We start from the raw sequence: 24983 nt of genomic DNA on the forward strand, positions 1-24983 counted from the left end.
TTCACTGCCGGTCTGGAGGAATACAATACACTATTACATGAATTCTTTTGAGGAATAATTCAGACACAACACACTGTATCACTTTAGAGTACACAATCAGGTGCACTTTGATAGCTGGTTACACTATGAAAACTACAGCTACCATCTGATACACGGTGTGTCCATGTCCTCACAACCTTTGGAACCCTTTGCTTTCCTTCACTCCCTCAACCCTCAGCCCCAGGCAACCACTGCCATGAGAGATGAATTTGCATCTTTAGCACCCTTATAAATGGAACTACGCATGGACTCTTTCCTGTCTGCATTCCTCCATGCAGCTTGATTCAGAGAATCTCCACCATCTTACAAGCAACAGCAGCGCTTGCACATTTTTTTGCTAAGCACTATTCCTTTATATCGATACTTTGTGTCAGTTCATACATTCACCAACTAATGGATGTCCCTGTAGTTTCCAGGGTTCAGTCCTTCTGAAGAAACTCCTCATGGCTACTCAAGTGCGGGTTGTTATGGGGACATACTCTGTAAACACCTAGGAATGGAAAGGCTGCTCACATGATGGGTGTGTGCTCAACTGTCATTCAGCTTTTCAAAGTGCCTGAATGACTACTCATTCCCCCAAGTGTAAGAAACGTCTGGTGGCTTTACCCCTTTACCACATGTGGTATTTTCAATCTCTTTAAATTTAACCATGGTAATGAATATATAATCGGAACTCACTGTAGTATTAATTTGTTTCTCTGATCACTGACACTGAGTTGATTATCTTTTTATGTTCTTGTGGCCCAATTATGTATCTTGTTCTGGAAGAGTTTCTACAAGTCTTTGACCAATTCTTGGACTGCGTGGCCTTACGAGAAAAAAACACTACAGACCATTACCTTCACAAATTAAAGAATGAAAGAAATGGAGAATAAATAAATGGAAAAGGTGCTGTAGATTAGAAACTCAGTAGGGCTCAATGTCAAGTCTCACTGTGATGGACACAACTACTGAATCCCAATCAAACTTCTAGTAGGTATTTGGGAAGACATTTACACACTAATTCTCAAATTTATATGGAAATTCAAATGTGCCTCATTTATCAAAGCAATTTACAAAAGAGGAATAAAGGTGGATGACTCACACTGCCTGGCTCCAAAATCAGGACATAAAGCTTTTACTGCATCTAAAGGGATTTTGTTGTCATTTTCTTATCAGTTTTAAGAGATACCAGAGAGTCTGCATTCAAGTCCTCAGTCAGGTATGTGATATTTGTTTCCCAAGGCTCTCTGCCTTTTAGACTGGACCCAAAACTCAGTATGACCATGGATTTCTTCTCTTTGGTTTGTGATGAACCAATTGATATTTAGGTCTCACATAGCATTGTATACAGTGGGCTAACTGTCCCTTCCTCTTTTACCTCTTGCCAGTTGGGTGTCCGAAAGGTGGTGTCATGTCATTCCCCACTTCCACTGACAGTCCTGGATGCCACTGCAGCAATCTGTCAAAACAGGTGTTTCGCATTGTTTTATCAAAATCATCAGAGCCCATGTTTAAGTCGGCATCACAGTCAGCATAGTAGTCTGACAGTCGAGTCTTCCGTTAGCTCAACAACGAAAATCAGAAAATGAGAAATAACTTCTTTATTAGTTTGACCTTTTCCCCAAAACACACCACTTCCATTTCAGGTGTGTGTGCTGATATGAAGACTCCTGACCTCCTCGAAGCAGTCACTACTCGTCTAATACAATAGAGCTTAGATACATACACAATGACGGCAAATCATGGGATAAATATTTATAGAGCGCGAGGTCCATAAGTTTGCTAAACATGTTTTCTCAGATGTGATGTCCCTCTGAGCCTACTCACGTGTGGCTTCAAAAGCCTCCACCATTTTTCTCCACCCCTTTGAGGCCATGGTCATAAAATCTCCTCTACCTCATCCTAGGTCACCTGCCATGGGATCTCCTTGATTCCATAGCCCTAGAGGAAGAGCCATGGTCCCAGCTTTTTTCATTAAACGGCCTGCTGTTCCCATAAGAACAGGGGAAGCCAGTGGCTCTCTTTGTTCTTTGGAAGGTAGGGCCATCACTGGGGTCACCTGAAGAAGCTGTTGCCTTCACAAGTCACCAGATGATGCTAACCGCATTGAATGCTCTCACATTACATGACACTAAAGCCCACCCATGCATTCCGTTCCCTGAAAGGTCGCTTTCTGAGTGGGATCTTAAAATGTTTGAGATTCACTGTCCAACCACACAACTCCATCTGTCCTAGTCCAACCCTCTGCTTATTCTTTGGAATGTGCTACACTCTACCCAGAAGCTATGAAATGAACACAGGGAGGGAGCCCACATGAACAACTGTGACACTCACCTAGGACACTTGGCACCTGGGACACTTCCTGAGGGAGGGTCTCTAGAGGCCTGTGACCTGATGCTTCAGGAAGCAAAAGCCAGGCACTGTCACTGCTCCTGTTTGTACCTCTCCTTTCACCAGGAGGAGCCTGGTGGTTTCTGCCATTGATGTTCTCGCCTACAGACACCCAGGCTGAGCTGGGAAATGCCATCTTCACACTCTTTTCAGGAAGGATTCCCACCCTCCCCTTCCATCCCCCGCAAGGGAATCAGTACAACACATCTCGCAGAAGGGCGCACTGAATGCTTTCATGGAGCTCAATAGGGAGAGAATCTGCACGTGTGGAAAGTATTTAACTTCTCAGAGAGAAAACCAAAAATCACCAGTCATCATGACAGGTATGACCCTAGAAGACATACTAAACTTGCCTCATTATTTCTCCACTTCCCCAAGACATAGTCGGAGTTACAGATCTTTGCGGTTTTCTCTGGAGACCTGGGCAGTGTGGACTGCTTTAAGGCAACATGGAGTCCGGGTGTCATCTGCACCCTGAGAGCCTCGAATCTGGCTGGAACCAGGGCCATGGAGCCAGGAAAGGCCATGCAGCTGTTGGGAAAAAAGAGAAGGGAACCAGGACCACCCACCAGGTCATGCCTTGCCCAAACGGACCACTTGCTCCGTTGACCCCAACACCAATACACCGCTCATGAGTTCACTGCTACCAGACAGAGAACGCCACAAACACGGGGATAACCCTTTATCCACCTCTGTGTCCAAGAATCCTCACACCAGGTCAAGCACTGAGGACCTTCTCAGCAACATCCTGTCACTGATTGAATAAGACGGGTCTCAAGTCTCTGCTCACCTCAACTCCATTCCAACGGTCCTGACAGGGAGGCTCTGCTTTCTCCCAGGATGTAGCACGTCGCCCTCCGTAAAGAAGAGGCTGCCCTACACGCACCTTATGCCATCACCTTCACCTCGGGTGACTCTCAGGCAGACACACCTGTCCTCGGGGATTCCTCTCCTGGTTTCACTACCATCAGGAACAGATGGCCTCAGTCTAGCCTCCCATCCTCTGGGCTGCAGCAACGACCCAAGTCAGGGGAGCAGCAGGCACATTTTGGTGCAACCATGCACACTTGTGCCTTCCTCTCACTGCGGTGATCTCCCCAGGAGAAGCTTACTGAGAGCTGAGCTCCGAGGTGTTAACACAGCAGAAGGCACATTAAGCGCTCAGCATGTCTTGAAGAGACCCTGTGTGTAAAGCCTTCCAAACTAAAGGCACAAAAGGATGATTATCTCTGCTTCAGATGCAAGGGACCCCCTCACCCTGGCCCCTTCTGGCCATGGGGCAGACCTGTCTGAGCTGCCAAGGAACATCTCTAATTCTTCTCCAAACCTCATTTCTCTCTTAGCACACACTTCCGTAGAGGACGGCCACTGAGGGCAACCCCAAGGTTGCAGCTGAGGGCTCTAGGGCACAGCCTCCTGCTGCCTCCTCCTCCTCATGGAACTGGTGCTTCCCAGCAGAATAAACCAACCCTGATCCATCCTGAGCATTCCTGGGCAGCTGCACATGTTCACATGGAGACAGTGACTCTCCCAGCCTTCCCTGCTCAGCTCAGGCTGCACACGGAAACCTGGATGATGCTGCGTGCATCCCTCAGTTGCCTTGACTTTTTGAACTTATCTGGTCCTCAGTCTCACCTCTCTTGCACAGCACCTCCTCTGCCATTACTTGTGTTCTTCTCATCCTCAAAACCTGTTGATTTTCTTTCTTCCATCTCCTCCTGCAGGTCTGTGAGTTCAGTGTGTGGACTCAGTTCAGGCTCCTGCAGGAAAAACACAGACAAGGGACCAAAGTCAAGACTTGGCTGCAGTTCCCAGGGCACATGCAACATGCATCTCTGACCCACAGGCATGCAGGGAAAGAAAAAATAAAAAAACAAAAAACTCAGCAGGAGAGGAATTTCGAGTATTGGAAGGACTTTATCTTCCTGATGAAGACACTGTGGTTCATGGAGATAGGGAGATTCTCCCAGGTTCCCACACCACTTGGGGGCAGCAGAGCCACCCAAGAGCCTTGGCCACAAGCTCTTCTGTCCAAAAGCACCGGGATCCCACAGCTGAATGTCAGGGAACACTGGATCGAAAATACAATTGTTCTCTCCTTAAGAACAAAACAAAACAAAAAAAACACCTGAAAGATGCTTCCTGAAAGAACACTGTATCACTGTTCAACTGTCCCATGTTTATACTCAGGCACTTGTCAGTCCAGGCTGGGACCAGGGAACACAAATGCATTAAGCACATCACAATCATATTTCAATATATATTATCTGTCAATATGCACCTTCCGTGCTAGAGATCATCTTTCTGACAGCAGGCACTCTCCCGGCCTGGTTCACCCCACCTCTCCTCCCCAGTGCCTCCTCAAGTGCCGGCCAGATCCAACATTTACTGCCCAGCAGATAAACACCAGGTACCAGGGCTACCTTTTATCCATGTCTTCTCGTCCCGTCACATTTCCAATCAGATCTTATCCTACGTCGGTGCTAAACAGCGAAAGCACAGTCCTAGGAAAAGCAGTCCACCATGCAAATATCTGCTCCATCATGCACCAAAGTTACATGACATGAAGATTTCATCACCCTCTGGGGCACAGTGATCTCATGGATAACAAACACGGAGGACCGTATAATGTGAAACAGACAAGGCCATATTGACCTGGGATGAGGAACCGTGCTGTCAGGCAGCCCACAGGCTCTAAGCCCTGGGCTCTATGCTCAGCTCAAGAAGGGCAACATCACAGTCGCTATGCAGCATGTTAAACACCTCAGGGCATAAGGCCCAAGCAACTGCATTCGCATGATGGGAAAAGCTCCACCATTCCAGGAACAGCCTCAGCTTAAGTAAAGCCAGTCCCTTGTCCAGGTGCTCTCTCAAGGGGAAATGTCACCTTGTCCAGGATGGGTGCTCAGCCCTGCCCAGCCCTTCTCTCTTCAACCACAGAAATGGGTAGGGTCCTGCAGCCTGCACACCTGTGCAGCACTGGCCAGTGGGCCTTGATGTGGCCTCAGGAGGGCAGCATCCCTGGGGACCTGTCCTCAGGCTCCTCCAGCTCTCAGCTCAACTCCAAACCCACAGGTAAAGCACAAAGCCCTGAAGGGTCAGCCTGTTCACTGAAATCTCAGGTAGGATCCACCCTTTGCCTACCTGGCTGGCGTTTTTCATTTCTTTTCTAGTCCCTGGCTCGTGCGCAGAGGATAAAATGAAAGGGCCGCATCAATGATCAGTCCTTTCGAAGTGCATCCTTCATGCTCCCTGCCCAGGCCTTTGGTGCAGAGTGGGAGGTGTGAGAAAGTCAGGGGCCACCTCTGTGCTCTCACTTTCACGGCCTCTCTCTCCCCACATCCTGATCCCCTCACTGCTCCCTCTCAGACCTTCCAGAATGCCAGGCACCGGCCTTCACAGAACATTCCTCCATCAGTCAGGAGTTGTGACAGAAAGGGGGGCTGTTTCTACACACCTCCCCACCCACAAATAAATCCCAGTTCACACTCCCCCTCTCCCTCCTAGCTCTCCCAGCTCTCCTAGTCAGGTCATCTTCCCACCTGGAGCGGGGTGACTCTACAGGTAACGCTGGGATGCGGCTCAGGTCCAACAGGAAGAGAACTGTGATTTTCAGGACAAGGCTGCATCCAGAGCAAAGTGAGGCATCGCTGTGGTCTGTCGTTAGCACCCCTTCCCCTGCTCTCGACTGCACTGCTTTTCTTTCTCTGGGGGTGTTTTCTCCAACTCTCTGATGGGCTTTCAGATGCCGGGAGCAGTGCCTTACTGCCAAGATCAGGCCATCACGGGGAGATGTTATTATTCAAACACAGATGCAGTCATTTGTGTCAGTGAGGGTTGGGATGGAGAAGCACTGGCATTTCCTAATCACAGGTTCGTTGCCACGATGAAGGCAGAAGAGCCGAGACAAGCCATTTTAGTGATGTTTGCGAATGACGAGGACATCGAACAGGCTGTGACTCCCTGGGAGATGGCAAATTCACTTGGGTTACCTGCTTCAAGGACCCAAGATGGCAAATAGTCACAACTTCAGCAACCCAAGGCACTGGCCTTTAGGAGGCAATGGAATGGTTAGTGGAAACACTAAAGATCAGACAGAAATGCAGGCACTTCTGCTCCTCTCAAACAAGACCACGTCACATGTCCCACCAGAAAGAGTTAAGGGGGCTTTGCGCCTGCCGTTTCACTTATTAATCACCTTTTAAATTTGTATCTATTTGTTTTAGCTTTTTAGGGCTGCACCTGCGGCACGTGGACGTTCCCAGGCTGGGAATCAAATAGGAGCTACAGCTGCCGGCCTACTCACAGCTCCCACAGCATGGGAGACATGCTGCCTATGCGACCGACACCACAGCTCAGAGCAACGCCAGGTACTTATCCCCCTGAGTGAGGCCAGGGATCGAACCTCATCCTCATTGATACTAGTCGGGTTCGTTAACCACTGAGCCATGAAGAGAACTCTGGTTCCTGCCATTTTCAACGTGATTTGAGGAGTTCCCTGCTGGCTCAGTGACTTAAGGATCCAGCGAGGTCCCTGGCTCAGGTGACTGAAGTGCTAAAGGTTCAGTCCCTGGCCCTGGAACCCCGCAGGCCGTGGGGGCAGGAAACAAAGGTGCTTTGAGGGGAGCAGTCATTAACCACATAGGATGAGCTGACATAACCGACTAGCCTTTACCTTAGGTCTTCTCTCGAAGGGTGAAGGAAGGGCTTGTCTCTTGCTAAAGAACATCCATTCAAGGGGCACTGAGAGGAAAGGTAGGATCCTAGGGTCAGGCCTTCCCTACCACACTCACTGAGCTGCCCGGGATCTTGTGAACCAGATGTTCCGGTCCCTGGGTTCCCGACTTTTGGTCACACATCCCGGGGGTTGGCCTAAGCCCAGTGCTGCCGAGCTTGGCCGTGGAGGCTGAGCTCCTCAGGCACAGCCATCTTATTCTCTCTCCTCTAAACAGGACCTGACCAGAGATGAAGGTTTTCCCGCATCTTAGTTCATGGGGGAAAATAGTCCATCATCGTCTCACACGGGGGCAGCCCCATCCTTCCCTGGCCTGTTGGGTGTGTGACTGGCAGGGATGGGTGAGGGGCTGGAGAGGAGCAGGGACAAGGAGACCTAGAAACAATAAAAGGCTGGTTGGAAGACAGAGGAGGTGGGGGAGGGGGAGGGAGAGGGGGAAGCAGACAAAGGAGGATGACCAGAGCTTGAATGTCACCCTCATCAGCTCTCTGGGCCCAGAAGGGCCTCGGCTCTCTCTTCAACTTCCCCTGACCTCAGGCTGGACACACACACACACACACACACACACACATCACACAACACCCCCCCCCCCAGGCTCCATCTCCTCCTCCAGCCTCCTCTATTCCCACAAGAGCAGCCTCTCACCTTCCCCCACCCCCTCCCATACCTTGACTCTGGGGAGTCTTTCCTTTGTCCCTACAGCTAGGCACACACTCCCCTCTAGAATCCAAACCCTTCTCTGTGCTTCTGGGGAGTCCAAGGCACAGAACTCTCCCAGGAGAGGTGCAACCACAGGCCACGAGGGGGGGGTGTCATAGGGTCACTGCAGAATCTGAATCCAGTGGTCCCAGTTCAGAGTAGGCTGATTTTTGTGAAGATGTCAAACGTGCTCAAAAGAAAGTAAGCAGAACCTTGGTGCAGGTCATTCTTGCATGTCGCACATCATCCTATGGAATCCTCAGCCCCATGATCACTCCCCACTCCAAAGTCACAGAGGAGTCTTAACAAGGGCAAAGCAGGGCTGTAGGGAAGAAGTAGAGGAAATGAACGAAACCTGGGCCCATCCCAGAAAAGCCCAGGTAGATAAGCTACTTAATGCCACTGGCTTAGCGATCCACTGTATTAGTCAGCTCAGGCTGCCATTAAAAAAGAAAAAGAAAGAAATACCATAGACTGGGTGACTTTGGCAGAAATGTGCTTTCTCCGCGTTCTGGAGGCTGGAAGTCCAAGATCAAGGTTGGCGGGTCCCCTAACTCACTTCCTGGTGACAGCTCCCTTCCTGGCTTGCACATGGCCATCGCCTCATGTGTCCTGACATGGCCGCTTCTCCTGGCTTGAGCTGGGCTAGGGCAGGAGCCCAAGCCCTCCGGTGCCTCGGCTCATAAGGACACTAACCCTATCAGATCGGGGCCTCAAGCCTGTGATGTACCTTAGTCTCCGGGACTCCCTCAAAGGCCCCATCTCCAACGACAGCCCCACTGGGAATGAGGGTCCAAGATAGGAGCTGGGGGTGGGGGGTCGGATACACACACTCAGCTCACAACACCCTCCCCAGCTCCTCGCCCCCTCCCCCGAGGAAGGTCTTGGCAGCTCAGAGCTCTGGTGCCTGGGACCTTCCCAGGCCCTGGGGCCTCAGATGCCTCTCCCCACAGACTTGTCGCCTCCTCTCGCCCCGACTCAAATGCCCCAGCACGGGCACAGCTGTGGACTGGCAGGGCCTCACAAGCAGTGCAGGGAGAGGCTTTCCCCTGGCTGGCTTTCAGCAGGGAGGGGCTGGTGCCGACCCACAGGCTTGCAGAGGTGTGTCCACTCAGGAGAGTGGCTGTGCTAGCAGAAGAAGGCTTGCCCACAGACGTCCACGGCCGAATCCCTGGAACGCGAGACTATGTCATGTGACGTGGCCCAAGAGACGTTGCAGGTGCCATGAAATTAAGGACCTTGAGATGGGGAGATGGTCCTGGAGGGCCCAAAGGAATCCCAAGGGTCCAGACACTGAGGTGAAAGAGGGAGGAAGGAGAGTCGCTGTCAGAACAACCTGATGTGAGAATCACTTGATCAGCCATGACGGCCTGTGAGGATGGGAGGGGGCTGTGAGCCAAGAGCCTGGGCATCTTCCAGACACTGGAAAAGGCAAAGCAACAGTGTCTGCCCTGCAGCCCTCACAAGCAACCTCAACCCTGCTGGCACACTGACTTTACCTCAGTGAGCTGCATCTTGCATTTCTCATCGCCAGAACCCTGAGATGATAAATGTGTGTTGTTTTAAGCCACTAAGCACATGGCACAGTAACCACAGGACACTCCTACAGTGGTCGCTGGTGGATAGAGAGGATTTAAACCCTGTTCTGGTGGCTATTTGTTACCATGGCTTTAGAACAGCTACTCTATCCCCAGAAAGGAGAACTTTCAAACCTTTCCATCCTCAGTGGACAGGACTTCAGTAACGCTGGATGACAGAACATCATGCTGGGCTCAGGGATGAACCTCTAGCACACTCCGAGGTTGGGGTGTGGACGTGTGTTTGGGTGTTCGTTTGGGACAGGGCTGGGGGAGGGCTTGGGCACTGGAGTTACGGCGTTCTCCACAAGGCTGGCTGCACGGTGCTGGGCACAGCCTGGTCTTCGGTCATCGCCAGGCCGTCTAGCATCTGAACCCCCTTCCCATGTGTGAGGAGCTTCCCACACTCTGGGTCACATACTTGCTTTCTTGGTTTTCCTCGGGACTCAGATGTGGGTCTAGTACCAAGGGCTGGCCAGTCCCCAGCAGTCACAAGGGCTCCAGCTTTTGACGTGAGTTGAGAGACTCAAGGAGGAGGCCCTGGGCACATTCACCTCTAGAGCCCTAGTTTAAGACTGACCAGGTGCAGCAGAAGTCACTGGAGCCACTGGCGGTGTGTCGCCTGTGCAGGGCCGGTAGTGTCACCTGTGCAAAGTGACAGGGGTTGCCACTCAGCAGGGGACAGTGGTGTCCTTCCCAGGTAGTGCTACAGTGTGGCTCCGTCTGTGTGCTCCCTCTGATTGGCCTTTCTTATTCCTGTCTGTACAGCCTGGTTCTCACATTTCCTGGAGATTCTCTGAGCTCTTACTATCCCATGATACTAAGAATATTTCCAATGACTGAGTAGATTTCCACATCTACTTCTGAAGGTTGCATAGAGGAAGGAGGAGGAAAGGGGGAGAAGAGAAGATGAAAGGGAGGTGCCCCCCTGGAAGTTAGCTGGGGGCCCTCCGTTCATCTGCTGTCAGCTCCATGCTTCCCCTCAAGAGTCAGCTTCCCCCTCAGCCCAGAGGCACCCCCAAGGATCAAGCTAGTCCACTCCTTGCTCTCTGGTCGGAAAACTCAAGCCCGCGGCCTTCTCCAGCCTCCCCCACCCCCTGACCTCAGCTCTCCCCCAGACTGTGATAGAAAATGACACAAACAAACAAGCAATCCAAGTTCCCACTCTTCAAGGAAACATGTCACCTTGCCAGCCCTTCATCTAGGCAGCAGCTCTTTTTCAGAATCTTCATTTCTTGTATTCTGAATGGTGAGGAAAGAAAAACAGGGTCCCTGGGATACAATGATGAGAATGAAGTAGGAAGGACGTGCACAGAAAAGACACTGAGCAGCCCTTAGTGATGTGACCCTGAATCTCTATGTCTCTGCACCTGACACATACTTAGACTCTTGTTCCTATTTGTAGCCATTGCTTTACGTGTGTGTGTGTGTGTGTGTGTGTGTGTGTGTGTGTGTGTGTGTGTGTGTGTGTGTGTGTCTTTCTGTTTAGGGCCGCACCCGGTGGCATATGGAAGTTCCCAGGATAGGGGTCAAATGGGAGCTCCAGCTGCCGGGCCACACCACAGCCACAGCAACTGGGGATCCGAGCAGCGTCTGTGACCTACGCCACCACTCACCGCAACGCCGGATCCTTAACCCACTGAGCGAGGCCAGGGATCCAACTGGCGTCCTCATGGGTACTGGTCGTGTTCTTTACCGCTGAGCCACGACGGGAACTCCGACGACTTCCTTATTCCTTAAGAAAGTTTTGGATCAGCGTAAAAACTCAATTCCAGAATTCCCTCCCTGGGCGCTTCACCCAAGAATACAGATAAGGAAGGACTCTAGGCGGCTGGCAAAAATCCGCCTTCACCGCAGAGTTAAGATCCGAGTTCCTTTGCCGCTGGTCGAAGGGCTCGGCCAGGTGGGCGGGATCGTGACGTCACTCCCCTATTGGGCCGCCGCCCCGCCCCTCTGCGGTCGGGCCGGGAGGGGCGGCGAGGGGAGGGCCCAGGGGCGGGGCTTGGAGGACAGGCGCCGTCTCAGAGGTCGGACGTGGGGGCGTGGGGGTTGGCTTATGTAAATCGGCGGCAGAGTCGGGTAACTTCCCGCCAGCCGCTTCCCCGGGTGTGGAATCCTCCGCAGATGTTGCTCCTTTTTCATTTAGAAGCGGTGTCCGTGGGGTGCTGAGAGGCACGGAAAAGGAGGGGCTGCGTAGGGTGGTGGAGGGGGTCGGGAGGGAGGGGGAGCAAAGTGAGCGTGTGTGTACAGTGCAAGGCTCCGGCGGCCGCGCGGGGGGCGGGGGGAGAGGCGCTCATACTTACCTGGCAGGGGAAACACCATGATCAGGAAGGTGGTTTTCCCAGGGCGAGGTTCACCCATTGCACTGCGGGTGTGCTGACCTCTGCGATTTCCCCAAATGCGGGAAACTCGACTGCGTAATTTGTGGTAGTGGGGGACTGCGTTCGCGCTCTCCCCTGGCGTTTCTGCGTTTAAATGGCAGAGTAGTCTTTTGCGCCGAGTGTGCGCTGTAGTGAGTAGCGAGCCCCGTTAGCGAGCAAAGATCCTTTTCCCAAGTGTGCTTTTTCGTTTTTTTTGTGGGCAGGCCTGCCGGGCCGCCTGATTTCTGAGACAAGGGGCCGGGGCCATGGTCCCAGCTAGTCAGCAAGCCCGAGAGCACTGTCCATTCTTCGCAGCGATGAACGTACTCCTCGCCCTAGACCAAGCACTGCCCTGGACCTCTTAGCACATCATACAAGCAAGGCCCGACAGGATCAAACTCTTTGCGAAGAACTCATGCATCCCTGAACCGGAAGCCCGACGTGTACCACAACACAAAACTCTCCGGCCTCCAACAAGGTAAAGTTCAGTGTCTGGCACTCCATCAAGAGATCGCCGAGTATCCAAAGAGGCAGCAGAAAGGACCCGTCATGAGGAGACGAATCCAGCATTTGCAAGTGACCCAGAGCTCACACAGATGTTCGGATCACCAGAGAAGAAGATGAAAACTTTGATTCCAACGGTGTTCATTCTATCAGTTCAAACAGTTATTCAGACACATGGGAAAGAGCAAACCAACCAACCAACAACAACAACAAAAAACCCAACAACAAATAAAAAGACCCAGTCAAACTTGAAGGCAGGAAAACCACAATGTCTGGGAGGAAAGGTACTGCAAGGGATCAAGGGTGTGCAATTAGAACGCGCAGAGGAAAACATTTTGACAGGAACTGTATTGACTCTGCACATCCCACTTTGAGTAGTACTACTGGCCTCTCAACTGCACTGAATCTTCCAGTCCCTGAAGCCTGTCTTTCCATTTCCTCGGGTCTTCTTTCATCTCTTGCAGCAGCAGTTTTCAAAACTATTTCGCAGGTATTTCATTCGTTGGGGTGCTAATGTAAATTGAATTTTTTTTTTAACTTTTTTCTTTCAGATTGTTCACTGGTGATGTATAGAAACACACCTGATTTTTGCCTGTCGTGTGCCCTGCCACTATACACAGTTCGTTTGCTGACTCTGGTAGTTTCCTTGTGCGCGGGTTATTGGGGGTTTTTTTCTTCGTATGGGAGCACGCCATCCGCAAAGGGGAAGACCGACAGGAGATTCCCTCCTTTGGGTCTCTGTAGCCCCCCTGCGTCTTGGATCAGCACCCACAGCCTAGGCCGGGGAAATGGAAATCAGAGGGAGCCCTCTTTCTTTGCAAGCCAAGTTCCAGCTGGCAGGAACCAGGCGACCCCTCAGGGCCCTGCAGATCAGTGCTCAGGGCCTCCGGAGTTGCCCGGAAGCCTGAGGCCAGAAAAGGGCGAATTCCGGTAAACAGGGCCAAATGTCCCGCTTTAGAAAGGGGCCGGGGGTGGGGGTGGGGGGAGTGGAGGTGGGTGGAGAGCAGAGTTCCCGGCGCTCTTCTCCGGAGTCTGGGCCACCTCTGTTCTTGAGTCCTCGGGTGAGGTGCGCCTCCCGCTACCTTGCCCACCTGCTCTGTGGGCGGGAGGGAGGCAAGCCACCTGGTCCAAAAGGTAGAACCACACGGTGCTGCCCATGGTTATCAGGCACTGGCAGCGGGTTCTCCCTTAGGATTCGATGTCACACCCAAGCTGCCAGGGTCCCACAGCCCACACCAGTCTCAATCTCTCGCTCTCTCACTCTCTCTCTCTCTCTCTGTCGATCTCTCCCCCAATACTCCTAACCCTCTGCCTCCTCGCCACCTTTCCTAGTTCACCCTTCTCCCTGACACCTGCGTCCCCTGGCTGAGGCCGCCGCACCACCATCTTGGGTGGAGAGCCTGAAGAGCGGGTCGAGGGGGTGCCCCCTTGGCCTTTCTAAAACTTTTTGTCTGGCTCTAAATCTGCTGCTAGAATAAAGGTTTGGAAGAAGAGCCGATCTGAAAAATCTAGGTTCCTTTGGGACTAAAAATCTTAGAGGTGGCATAAGAATTCTTGTTCTGGATCCTGCGGTGGTGTGCATCCTTGGCAGAGCGTTTACTGGGCGGTTGCCGGGTGCCAGGCGTGCTCCGGGCGAGGGGCTGCGTGGCGAGGGAACGCTGGAGGCGCCGAGAGTGCGCGGGGCGGTGGGGACACAGCCGATTGGTGTCCTTCCTCTGCGCGACCACCCGGGCTTGGAGGGACTTGCGGTGAGCACGACGAGTGAGGCCGATGGCGAATGGGAAATGGGCGGTTGCGTTCGTTCACGCGTTGAAGGGCCGCTCTCGGGGCGGCCAGGAGCAGAGTATGTATGGTCCGGGGCCCGGCGCTGTTTCGTTGGAGCCCCCAGCTCCCTTAGGTCCCTTGGGCTCCGTGTCAACGCCAAGACGTGTCCGACGACCAGGCTCAGTGTTCCCGGTGTTCGCGAGGTTGCACAAAATAGGAGACATTTGAATCTTTTTCCTGCTGGGGTGGGAGGCGACCGGGAATACATTCTGATTCCATGACCTTATTATAACAGGCCCTTGAGGCGGTGTGTCTCTGTGGCGCAATCGGTTAGCGCGTTCGGCTGTTAACCGAAAGGATGGTGGTTCGAGCCCACCCAGGGACGAGCTTTTGTGTTAATTTCACTCATCTGCCCTTTCAGTTCCTCTCCCTGCTCCTTTCTGTAAACTCTCTAGTGGAATCTCCAATGAGTCAGCTGAACCTCTACACAATCTTTCCTTCCGTTTTTTACCTGTTGCCTGCCCCTGGTCTCTCTGCACCACCTGGAGTGATACCCTCACTAATATGATTCAGCAAGGATTGGCAGAGGAATTGACCTAATAGAGCCTACTTGAAACCTGAAAATCATGCATCTGACCCAGTATTTAGTTTTACTCATATTTTCAAGGATAAAGTTAAATCTCAAGGGATAAACAAAGCCACAAAATTCTGAGATCCCCACCATTAATTGGTGGAATCTTTCATGTTTCAGCGGATTCCCTGGCACAGATTTTTAACAGGTGTGGACTCAAAGTGACATCATCAGTACCTAAACTAAGATAGAAAGTCGTCCCTGGGTGGGCTCGAACCACCATCCTTTCGGTTAACAGCCGAACGCGCTAACCGATTGCGCCACAGAGACACACCGCCTCAAGGGCCTGTTATAATAAGGTCATGGAATCAGAATGTATTCCCGGTCGCCTCCCACCCCAGCAGGAAAAAGATTCAAATGTCTCCTATTTTGTGCAACCTCGCGAACACCGGGAACACTGAGCCTGGTCGTCGGACACGTCTTGGCGTTGACACGGAGCCCAAGGGACCTAAGGGAGCTGGGGGCTCCAACGAAACAGCGCCGGGCCCCGGACCATACATACTCTGCTCCTGGCCGCCCCGAGAGCGGCCCTTCAACGCGTGAACGAACGCAACCGCCCATTTCCCATTCGCCATCGGCCTCACTCGTCGTGCTCACCGCAAGTCCCTCCAAGCCCGGGTGGTCGCGCAGAGGAAGGACACCAATCGGCTGTGTCCCCACCGCCCCGCGCACTCTCGGCGCCTCCAGCGTTCCCTCGCCACGCAGCCCCTCGCCCGGAGCACGCCTGGCACCCGGCAACCGCCCAGTAAACGCTCTGCCAAGGATGCACACCACCGCAGGATCCAGAACAAGAATTCTTATGCCACCTCTAAGATTTTTAGTCCCAAAGGAACCTAGATTTTTCAGATCGGCTCTTCTTCCAAACCTTTATTCTAGCAGCAGATTTAGAGCCAGACAAAAAGTTTTAGAAAGGCCAAGGGGGCACCCCCTCGACCCGCTCTTCAGGCTCTCCACCCAAGATGGTGGTGCGGCGGCCTCAGCCAGGGGACGCAGGTGTCAGGGAGAAGGGTGAACTAGGAAAGGTGGCGAGGAGGCAGAGGGTTAGGAGTATTGGGGGAGAGATCGACAGAGAGAGAGAGAGAGAGTGAGAGAGCGAGAGATTGAGACTGGTGTGGGCTGTGGGACCCTGGCAGCTTGGGTGTGACATCGAATCCTAAGGGAGAACCCGCTGCCAGTGCCTGATAACCATGGGCAGCACCGTGTGGTTCTACCTTTTGGACCAGGTGGCTTGCCTCCCTCCCGCCCACAGAGCAGGTGGGCAAGGTAGCGGGAGGCGCACCTCACCCGAGGACTCAAGAACAGAGGTGGCCCAGACTCCGGAGAAGAGCGCCGGGAACTCTGCTCTCCACCCACCTCCACTCCCCCCACCCCCACCCCCGGCCCCTTTCTAAAGCGGGACATTTGGCCCTGTTTACCGGAATTCGCCCTTTTCTGGCCTCAGGCTTCCGGGCAACTCCGGAGGCCCTGAGCACTGATCTGCAGGGCCCTGAGGGGTCGCCTGGTTCCTGCCAGCTGGAACTTGGCTTGCAAAGAAAGAGGGCTCCCTCTGATTTCCATTTCCCCGGCCTAGGCTGTGGGTGCTGATCCAAGACGCAGGGGGGCTACAGAGACCCAAAGGAGGGAATCTCCTGTCGGTCTTCCCCTTTGCGGATGGCGTGCTCCCATACGAAGAAAAAAACCCCCAATAACCCGCGCACAAGGAAACTACCAGAGTCAGCAAACGAACTGTGTATAGTGGCAGGGCACACGACAGGCAAAAATCAGGTGTGTTTCTATACATCACCAGTGAACAATCTGAAAGAAAAAAGTTAAAAAAAAAATTCAATTTACATTAGCACCCCAACGAATGAAATACCTGCGAAATAGTTTTGAAAACTGCTGCTGCAAGAGATGAAAGAAGACCCGAGGAAATGGAAAGACAGGCTTCAGGGACTGGAAGATTCAGTGCAGTTGAGAGGCCAGTAGTACTACTCAAAGTGGGATGTGCAGAGTCAATACAGTTCCTGTCAAAATGTTTTCCTCTGCGCGTTCTAATTGCACACCCTTGATCCCTTGCAGTACCTTTCCTCCCAGACATTGTGGTTTTCCTGCCTTCAAGTTTGACTGGGTCTTTTTATTTGTTGTTGGGTTTTTTGTTGTTGTTGTTGGTTGGTTGGTTTGCTCTTTCCCATGTGTCTGAATAACTGTTTGAACTGATAGAATGAACACCGTTGGAATCAAAGTTTTCATCTTCTTCTCTGGTGATCCGAACATCTGTGTGAGCTCTGGGTCACTTGCAAATGCTGGATTCGTCTCCTCATGACGGGTCCTTTCTGCTGCCTCTTTGGATACTCGGCGATCTCTTGATGGAGTGCCAGACACTGAACTTTACCTTGTTGGAGGCCGGAGAGTTTTGTGTTGTGGTACACGTCGGGCTTCCGGTTCAGGGATGCATGAGTTCTTCGCAAAGAGTTTGATCCTGTCGGGCCTTGCTTGTATGATGTGCTAAGAGGTCCAGGGCAGTGCTTGGTCTAGGGCGAGGAGTACGTTCATCGCTGCGAAGAATGGACAGTGCTCTCGGGCTTGCTGACTAGCTGGGACCATGGCCCCGGCCCCTTGTCTCAGAAATCAGGCGGCCCGGCAGGCCTGCCCACAAAAAAAACGAAAAAGCACACTTGGGAAAAGGATCTTTGCTCGCTAACGGGGCTCGCTACTCACTACAGCGCACACTCGGCGCAAAAGACTACTCTGCCATTTAAACGCAGAAACGCCAGGGGAGAGCGCGAACGCAGTCCCCCACTACCACAAATTACGCAGTCGAGTTTCCCGCATTTGGGGAAATCGCAGAGGTCAGCACACCCGCAGTGCAATGGGTGAACCTCGCCCTGGGAAAACCACCTTCCTGATCATGGTGTTTCCCCTGCCAGGTAAGTATGAGCGCCTCTCCCCCCGCCCCCCGCGCGGCCGCCGGAGCCTTGCACTGTACACACACGCTCACTTTGCTCCCCCTCCCTCCCGACCCCCTCCACCACCCTACGCAGCCCCTCCTTTTCCGTGCCTCTCAGCACCCCACGGACACCGCTTCTAAATGAAAAAGGAGCAACATCTGCGGAGGATTCCACACCCGGGGAAGCGGCTGGCGGGAAGTTACCCGACTCTGCCGCCGATTTACATAAGCCAACCCCCACGCCCCCACGTCCGACCTCTGAGACGGCGCCTGTCCTCCAAGCCCCGCCCCTGGGCCCTCCCCTCGCCGCCCCTCCCGGCCCGACCGCAGAGGGGCGGGGCGGCGGCCCAATAGGGGAGTGACGTCACGATCCCGCCCACCTGGCCGAGCCCTTCGACCAGCGGCAAAGGAACTCGGATCTTAACTCTGCGGTGAAGGCGGATTTTTGCCAGCCGCCTAGAGTCCTTCCTTATCTGTATTCTTGGGTGAAGCGCCCAGGGAGGGAATTCTGGAATTGAGTTTTTACGCTGATCCAAAACTTTCTTAAGGAATAAGGAAGTCGTCGGAGTTCCCGTCGTGGCTCAGCGGTAAAGAACACGACCAGTACCCATGAGGACGCCAGTTGGATCCCTGGCCTCGCTCAGTGGGTTAAGGATCCGGCGTTGCGGTGAGTGGTGGCGTAGGTCACAGACGCTGCTCGGATCCCCAGTTGCTGTGGCTGTGGTGTGGCCCGGCAGCTGGAGCTCCCATTTGACCCCTATCCTGGGAACTTCCATATGCCACCGGGTGCGGCCCTAAACAGAAAGACACACACACACACACACACACACACACACACACACACACACACACACGTAAAGCAATGGCTACAAATAGGAACAAGAGTCTAAGTATGTGTCAGGTGCAGAGACATAGAGATTCAGGGTCACATCACTAAGGGCTGCTCAGTGTCTTTTCTGTGCACGTCCTTCCTACTTCATTCTCATCATTGTATCCCAGGGACCCTGTTTTTCTTTCCTCACCATTCAGAATACAAGAAATGAAGATTCTGAAAAAGAGCTGCTGCCTAGATGAAGGGCTGGCAAGGTGACATGTTTCCTTGAAGAGTGGGAACTTGGATTGCTTGTTTGTTTGTGTCATTTTCTATCACAGTCTGGGGGAGAGCTGAGGTCAGGGGGTGGGGGAGGCTGGAGAAGGCCGCGGGCTTGAGTTTTCCGACCAGAGAGCAAGGAGTGGACTAGCTTGATCCTTGGGGGTGCCTCTGGGCTGAGGGGGAAGCTGACTCTTGAGGGGAAGCATGGAGCTGACAGCAGATGAACGGAGGGCCCCCAGCTAACTTCCAGGGGGGCACCTCCCTTTCATCTTCTCTTCTCCCCCTTTCCTCCTCCTTCCTCTATGCAACCTTCAGAAGTAGATGTGGAAATCTACTCAGTCATTGGAAATATTCTTAGTATCATGGGATAGTAAGAGCTCAGAGAATCTCCAGGAAATGTGAGAACCAGGCTGTACAGACAGGAATAAGAAAGGCCAATCAGAGGGAGCACACAGACGGAGCCACACTGTAGCACTACCTGGGAAGGACACCACTGTCCCCTGCTGAGTGGCAACCCCTGTCACTTTGCACAGGTGACACTACCGGCCCTGCACAGGCGACACACCGCCAGTGGCTCCAGTGACTTCTGCTGCACCTGGTCAGTCTTAAACTAGGGCTCTAGAGGTGAATGTGCCCAGGGCCTCCTCCTTGAGTCTCTCAACTCACGTCAAAAGCTGGAGCCCTTGTGACTGCTGGGGACTGGCCAGCCCTTGGTACTAGACCCACATCTGAGTCCCGAGGAAAACCAAGAAAGCAAGTATGTGACCCAGAGTGTGGGAAGCTCCTCACACATGGGAAGGGGGTTCAGATGCTAGACGGCCTGGCGATGACCGAAGACCAGGCTGTGCCCAGCACCGTGCAGCCAGCCTTGTGGAGAACGCCGTAACTCCAGTGCCCAAGCCCTCCCCCAGCCCTGTCCCAAACGAACACCCAAACACACGTCCACACCCCAACCTCGGAGTGTGCTAGAGGTTCATCCCTGAGCCCAGCATGATGTTCTGTCATCCAGCGTTACTGAAGTCCTGTCCACTGAGGATGGAAAGGTTTGAAAGTTCTCCTTTCTGGGGATAGAGTAGCTGTTCTAAAGCCATGGTAACAAATAGCCACCAGAACAGGGTTTAAATCCTCTCTATCCACCAGCGACCACTGTAGGAGTGTCCTGTGGTTACTGTGCCATGTGCTTAGTGGCTTAAAACAACACACATTTATCATCTCAGGGTTCTGGCGATGAGAAATGCAAGATGCAGCTCACTGAGGTAAAGTCAGTGTGCCAGCAGGGTTGAGGTTGCTTGTGAGGGCTGCAGGGCAGACACTGTTGCTTTGCCTTTTCCAGTGTCTGGAAGATGCCCAGGCTCTTGGCTCACAGCCCCCTCCCATCCTCACAGGCCGTCATGGCTGATCAAGTGATTCTCACATCAGGTTGTTCTGACAGCGACTCTCCTTCCTCCCTCTTTCACCTCAGTGTCTGGACCCTTGGGATTCCTTTGGGCCCTCCAGGACCATCTCCCCATCTCAAGGTCCTTAATTTCATGGCACCTGCAACGTCTCTTGGGCCACGTCACATGACATAGTCTCGCGTTCCAGGGATTCGGCCGTGGACGTCTGTGGGCAAGCCTTCTTCTGCTAGCACAGCCACTCTCCTGAGTGGACACACCTCTGCAAGCCTGTGGGTCGGCACCAGCCCCTCCCTGCTGAAAGCCAGCCAGGGGAAAGCCTCTCCCTGCACTGCTTGTGAGGCCCTGCCAGTCCACAGCTGTGCCCGTGCTGGGGCATTTGAGTCGGGGCGAGAGGAGGCGACAAGTCTGTGGGGAGAGGCATCTGAGGCCCCAGGGCCTGGGAAGGTCCCAGGCACCAGAGCTCTGAGCTGCCAAGACCTTCCTCGGGGGAGGGGGCGAGGAGCTGGGGAGGGTGTTGTGAGCTGAGTGTGTGTATCCGACCCCCCACCCCCAGCTCCTATCTTGGACCCTCATTCCCAGTGGGGCTGTCGTTGGAGATGGGGCCTTTGAGGGAGTCCCGGAGACTAAGGTACATCACAGGCTTGAGGCCCCGATCTGATAGGGTTAGTGTCCTTATGAGCCGAGGCACCGGAGGGCTTGGGCTCCTGCCCTAGCCCAGCTCAAGCCAGGAGAAGCGGCCATGTCAGGACACATGAGGCGATGGCCATGTGCAAGCCAGGAAGGGAGCTGTCACCAGGAAGTGAGTTAGGGGACCCGCCAACCTTGATCTTGGACTTCCAGCCTCCAGAACGCGGAGAAAGCACATTTCTGCCAAAGTCACCCAGTCTATGGTATTTCTTTCTTTTTCTTTTTTAATGGCAGCCTGAGCTGACTAATACAGTGGATCGCTAAGCCAGTGGCATTAAGTAGCTTATCTACCTGGGCTTTTCTGGGATGGGCCCAGGTTTCGTTCATTTCCTCTACTTCTTCCCTACAGCCCTGCTTTGCCCTTGTTAAGACTCCTCTGTGACTTTGGAGTGGGGAGTGATCATGGGGCTGAGGATTCCATAGGATGATGTGCGACATGCAAGAATGACCTGCACCAAGGTTCTGCTTACTTTCTTTTGAGCACGTTTGACATCTTCACAAAAATCAGCCTACTCTGAACTGGGACCACTGGATTCAGATTCTGCAGTGACCCTATGACACCCCCCCCTCGTGGCCTGTGGTTGCACCTCTCCTGGGAGAGTTCTGTGCCTTGGACTCCCCAGAAGCACAGAGAAGGGTTTGGATTCTAGAGGGGAGTGTGTGCCCAGCTGTAGGGACAAAGGAAAGACTCCCCAGAGTCAAGGTATGGGAGGGGGTGGGGGAAGGTGAGAGGCTGCTCTTGTGGGAATAGAGGAGGCTGGAGGAGGAGATGGAGCCTGGGGGGGGGGGTGTTGTGTGATGTGTGTGTGTGTGTGTGTGTGTGTGTGTCCAGCCTGAGGTCAGGGGAAGTTGAAGAGAGAGCCGAGGCCCTTCTGGGCCCAGAGAGCTGATGAGGGTGACATTCAAGCTCTGGTCATCCTCCTTTGTCTGCTTCCCCCTCTCCCTCCCCCTCCCCCACCTCCTCTGTCTTCCAACCAGCCTTTTATTGTTTCTAGGTCTCCTTGTCCCTGCTCCTCTCCAGCCCCTCACCCATCCCTGCCAGTCACACACCCAACAGGCCAGGGAAGGATGGGGCTGCCCCCGTGTGAGACGATGATGGACTATTTTCCCCCATGAACTAAGATGCGGGAAAACCTTCATCTCTGGTCAGGTCCTGTTTAGAGGAGAGAGAATAAGATGGCTGTGCCTGAGGAGCTCAGCCTCCACGGCCAAGCTCGGCAGCACTGGGCTTAGGCCAACCCCCGGGATGTGTGACCAAAAGTCGGGAACCCAGGGACCGGAACATCTGGTTCACAAGATCCCGGGCAGCTCAGTGAGTGTGGTAGGGAAGGCCTGACCCTAGGATCCTACCTTTCCTCTCAGTGCCCCTTGAATGGATGTTCTTTAGCAAGAGACAAGCCCTTCCTTCACCCTTCGAGAGAAGACCTAAGGTAAAGGCTAGTCGGTTATGTCAGCTCATCCTATGTGGTTAATGACTGCTCCCCTCAAAGCACCTTTGTTTCCTGCCCCCACGGCCTGCGGGGTTCCAGGGCCAGGGACTGAACCTTTAGCACTTCAGTCACCTGAGCCAGGGACCTCGCTGGATCCTTAAGTCACTGAGCCAGCAGGGAACTCCTCAAATCACGTTGAAAATGGCAGGAACCAGAGTTCTCTTCATGGCTCAGTGGTTAACGAACCCGACTAGTATCAATGAGGATGAGGTTCGATCCCTGGCCTCACTCAGGGGGATAAGTACCTGGCGTTGCTCTGAGCTGTGGTGTCGGTCGCATAGGCAGCATGTCTCCCATGCTGTGGGAGCTGTGAGTAGGCCGGCAGCTGTAGCTCCTATTTGATTCCCAGCCTGGGAACGTCCACGTGCCGCAGGTGCAGCCCTAAAAAGCTAAAACAAATAGATACAAATTTAAAAGGTGATTAATAAGTGAAACGGCAGGCGCAAAGCCCCCTTAACTCTTTCTGGTGGGACATGTGACGTGGTCTTGTTTGAGAGGAGCAGAAGTGCCTGCATTTCTGTCTGATCTTTAGTGTTTCCACTAACCATTCCATTGCCTCCTAAAGGCCAGTGCCTTGGGTTGCTGAAGTTGTGACTATTTGCCATCTTGGGTCCTTGAAGCAGGTAACCCAAGTGAATTTGCCATCTCCCAGGGAGTCACAGCCTGTTCGATGTCCTCGTCATTCGCAAACATCACTAAAATGGCTTGTCTCGGCTCTTCTGCCTTCATCGTGGCAACGAACCTGTGATTAGGAAATGCCAGTGCTTCTCCATCCCAACCCTCACTGACACAAATGACTGCATCTGTGTTTGAATAATAACATCTCCCCGTGATGGCCTGATCTTGGCAGTAAGGCACTGCTCCCGGCATCTGAAAGCCCATCAGAGAGTTGGAGAAAACACCCCCAGAGAAAGAAAAGCAGTGCAGTCGAGAGCAGGGGAAGGGGTGCTAACGACAGACCACAGCGATGCCTCACTTTGCTCTGGATGCAGCCTTGTCCTGAAAATCACAGTTCTCTTCCTGTTGGACCTGAGCCGCATCCCAGCGTTACCTGTAGAGTCACCCCGCTCCAGGTGGGAAGATGACCTGACTAGGAGAGCTGGGAGAGCTAGGAGGGAGAGGGGGAGTGTGAACTGGGATTTATTTGTGGGTGGGGAGGTGTGTAGAAACAGCCCCCCTTTCTGTCACAACTCCTGACTGATGGAGGAATGTTCTGTGAAGGCCGGTGCCTGGCATTCTGGAAGGTCTGAGAGGGAGCAGTGAGGGGATCAGGATGTGGGGAGAGAGAGGCCGTGAAAGTGAGAGCACAGAGGTGGCCCCTGACTTTCTCACACCTCCCACTCTGCACCAAAGGCCTGGGCAGGGAGCATGAAGGATGCACTTCGAAAGGACTGATCATTGATGCGGCCCTTTCATTTTATCCTCTGCGCACGAGCCAGGGACTAGAAAAGAAATGAAAAACGCCAGCCAGGTAGGCAAAGGGTGGATCCTACCTGAGATTTCAGTGAACAGGCTGACCCTTCAGGGCTTTGTGCTTTACCTGTGGGTTTGGAGTTGAGCTGAGAGCTGGAGGAGCCTGAGGACAGGTCCCCAGGGATGCTGCCCTCCTGAGGCCACATCAAGGCCCACTGGCCAGTGCTGCACAGGTGTGCAGGCTGCAGGACCCTACCCATTTCTGTGGTTGAAGAGAGAAGGGCTGGGCAGGGCTGAGCACCCATCCTGGACAAGGTGACATTTCCCCTTGAGAGAGCACCTGGACAAGGGACTGGCTTTACTTAAGCTGAGGCTGTTCCTGGAATGGTGGAGCTTTTCCCATCATGCGAATGCAGTTGCTTGGGCCTTATGCCCTGAGGTGTTTAACATGCTGCATAGCGACTGTGATGTTGCCCTTCTTGAGCTGAGCATAGAGCCCAGGGCTTAGAGCCTGTGGGCTGCCTGACAGCACGGTTCCTCATCCCAGGTCAATATGGCCTTGTCTGTTTCACATTATACGGTCCTCCGTGTTTGTTATCCATGAGATCACTGTGCCCCAGAGGGTGATGAAATCTTCATGTCATGTAACTTTGGTGCATGATGGAGCAGATATTTGCATGGTGGACTGCTTTTCCTAGGACTGTGCTTTCGCTGTTTAGCACCGACGTAGGATAAGATCTGATTGGAAATGTGACGGGACGAGAAGACATGGATAAAAGGTAGCCCTGGTACCTGGTGTTTATCTGCTGGGCAGTAAATGTTGGATCTGGCCGGCACTTGAGGAGGCACTGGGGAGGAGAGGTGGGGTGAACCAGGCCGGGAGAGTGCCTGCTGTCAGAAAGATGATCTCTAGCACGGAAGGTGCATATTGACAGATAATATATATTGAAATATGATTGTGATGTGCTTAATGCATTTGTGTTCCCTGGTCCCAGCCTGGACTGACAAGTGCCTGAGTATAAACATGGGACAGTTGAACAGTGATACAGTGTTCTTTCAGGAAGCATCTTTCAGGTGTTTTTTTTGTTTTGTTTTGTTCTTAAGGAGAGAACAATTGTATTTTCGATCCAGTGTTCCCTGACATTCAGCTGTGGGATCCCGGTGCTTTTGGACAGAAGAGCTTGTGGCCAAGGCTCTTGGGTGGCTCTGCTGCCCCCAAGTGGTGTGGGAACCTGGGAGAATCTCCCTATCTCCATGAACCACAGTGTCTTCATCAGGAAGATAAAGTCCTTCCA

At 53.1% G+C, this 24983-nt stretch overlaps 2 protein-coding genes and 4 non-coding genes across 43 annotated transcripts in view; 3 read left to right on the forward strand and 3 right to left on the reverse strand.

Annotated features, from left to right (window-relative positions):
- LOC100519022 (NBPF family member NBPF6) overlaps nucleotides 1–13139 on the reverse strand; it is a 33559-nt gene extending 20420 nt beyond the window's left edge. For 6 of the 21 annotated variants that reach the window (XM_085023240.1, XM_085023234.1, XM_085023231.1 and 3 more), the window contains exons 1-4: nucleotides 11040–11315; nucleotides 4048–4172; nucleotides 2766–2943; nucleotides 1400–1480 (exon numbers count right to left, since the gene is read on the reverse strand). The gene's annotated coding sequence lies outside the window, so the exon portion shown is untranslated. Of the gene's footprint in view, nucleotides 1–1399; nucleotides 1481–2765; nucleotides 2944–4047; nucleotides 4173–5954; nucleotides 7779–7814; nucleotides 8169–11039; nucleotides 11316–11726 lie in introns of those variants that run through there. The other 15 variants (XM_085023246.1, XM_085023243.1, XM_021090701.2 and 12 more) reach the window with 9 other exon arrangements.
- On the forward strand, nucleotides 11719–11882 carry LOC146404130 (U1 spliceosomal RNA). The gene has a single exon (XR_014845069.1). It is a non-coding gene; the product is annotated as a U1 spliceosomal RNA (small nuclear RNA).
- Nucleotides 13140–14362: 1223 nt separating the features above from the next.
- Nucleotides 14363–14436, forward strand: TRNAN-GUU (transfer RNA asparagine (anticodon GUU)). The gene has a single exon. It is a non-coding gene; the product is annotated as a tRNA-Asn (tRNA).
- A 442-nt stretch (nucleotides 14437–14878) lies between these two features.
- TRNAN-GUU (transfer RNA asparagine (anticodon GUU)) lies at nucleotides 14879–14952 on the reverse strand. Its single transcript has one exon. It is a non-coding gene; the product is annotated as a tRNA-Asn (tRNA).
- A 1222-nt stretch (nucleotides 14953–16174) lies between these two features.
- LOC146404133 (NBPF family member NBPF6-like) overlaps nucleotides 16175–24983 on the forward strand; it is a 33402-nt gene continuing 24593 nt past the window's right edge. For 11 of the 18 annotated variants that reach the window (XM_085023200.1, XM_085023205.1, XM_085023204.1 and 8 more), the window contains exon 1: nucleotides 17987–18275. The gene's annotated coding sequence lies outside the window, so the exon portion shown is untranslated. Of the gene's footprint in view, nucleotides 17589–17986; nucleotides 18276–21524; nucleotides 23349–24983 lie in introns of those variants that run through there. The other 7 variants (XR_014844287.1, XM_085023211.1, XM_085023218.1 and 4 more) reach the window with 5 other exon arrangements.
- On the reverse strand, nucleotides 17433–17596 carry LOC146404134 (U1 spliceosomal RNA). Its single transcript, XR_014845078.1, has one exon. It is a non-coding gene; the product is annotated as a U1 spliceosomal RNA (small nuclear RNA).

Source organism: Sus scrofa, chromosome 4 (assembly GCF_054392235.1).
Source record: "Sus scrofa isolate SSC_HxYL_T2T_F1_AM1 chromosome 4, Sscrofa_HxYL_maternal_Yorkshire_Landrace_v2.0, whole genome shotgun sequence".
NCBI lineage: Eukaryota > Metazoa > Chordata > Mammalia > Artiodactyla > Suidae > Sus > Sus scrofa.